The following is a 1,293-nucleotide window of genomic DNA, read 5'->3' as shown; positions in this document are numbered from 1 at the left end:
ATATATATAAAGAAAATCTGTATTCGGCAGATATCTGAATACCGATTTCACATGCGTTAGGCTCCATGATGAGAGCCCGCGTGATGTGCCTAAATATTCGAGAACTCAGCGCCACTGGAGATTGAACCCGTGACCTGAGAGGACTTACAGTGAACCCCGCCAACCAACTGACCTATGCTCTGCACGCACGCACGCACGCACACACGCACACATGCACGCACGCACGCACGCACGCACCCACGCACGCACCCACCTACATATATATTGAAAAATAAAAGGCTCTGATACAAAATATTGCTCTACAAGCAAGAATAATGTGGTGTATAAAATCAAAAAAGCAAAAATAATAAAAAATCATTCTGATACAAAATATTGCTCTACAAGCAAGAATAATGTGGTGTATAAAATCAAAAAAGCAAAAATAACAAAAAATTATTCCTTTACATAAAATTTCTCAATAGTTTGAAGAATGTAAATGAGCGAACAAAATTAAGTATAACTAATAAGATATAACAATCCAAATATTACTCCACTTTGGATGACTGAAAATTAATATATAAAAAATCACAATATTTTTGAAATAGTTGAACTTATTTAATTCAATCAAAATTAGATTAGACGACCGGACTTAATAATTTCGCATATTGGAGTAGTTTTTGGGCTCACAATATTAGAAGCTGGTCCAAATCTATTTTTAGAAAGTGATGTCAGCGTACAAATTCTGGAAGTATTTTTATTAAAAATAAAAAAAAAACTTAGCCATATATATATATGAGGGGCCAATTTTGTATATATATATATATATATATATATATATATTGTGGGAAGGCCAAACTTAGCCATATATGTATTGTGGGAAGTTTTGCGACAGTAGAGTAAATCATTTTAGCATTGCACAGAAGTCCAGCACACAATTAAGTAATTAAAAATAAGTAAACAAGAGGAGTAACTCAATTTTTTTGTAAAAATATTGGAAAAAGAAAATAATCACGGGGTCCAATCCAGTTGAAATAATTTTTTATGAATTATAAGAACATATATTCACTATTATCCTGAATTAAGGGATATAAAGTTACAAATTTAATCATTGTAAATATACAACAATAGTTCATCAACAGTGGTTATAGTCTGGTTGTAACGAATATACTTCTTGGTGAAGATAAGTTGCAAGGGTCGTGTTCAATTGTTATGGAGGGTGTGTCCGTCATGAATATTGTAAATGCTGGTAGCAGTGTCAGGTTGCTTTTTATATTGTAGTTGAAATTCATGTTAGTAGTTGTCTGTGTGGCTCAC

This window comes from Phalaenopsis equestris, unplaced genomic scaffold (assembly GCF_001263595.1).
Source record: "Phalaenopsis equestris unplaced genomic scaffold, ASM126359v1 Scaffold000002, whole genome shotgun sequence".
NCBI lineage: Eukaryota > Viridiplantae > Streptophyta > Magnoliopsida > Asparagales > Orchidaceae > Phalaenopsis > Phalaenopsis equestris.
Note: the sequence above shows the minus strand (reverse complement) of the source record.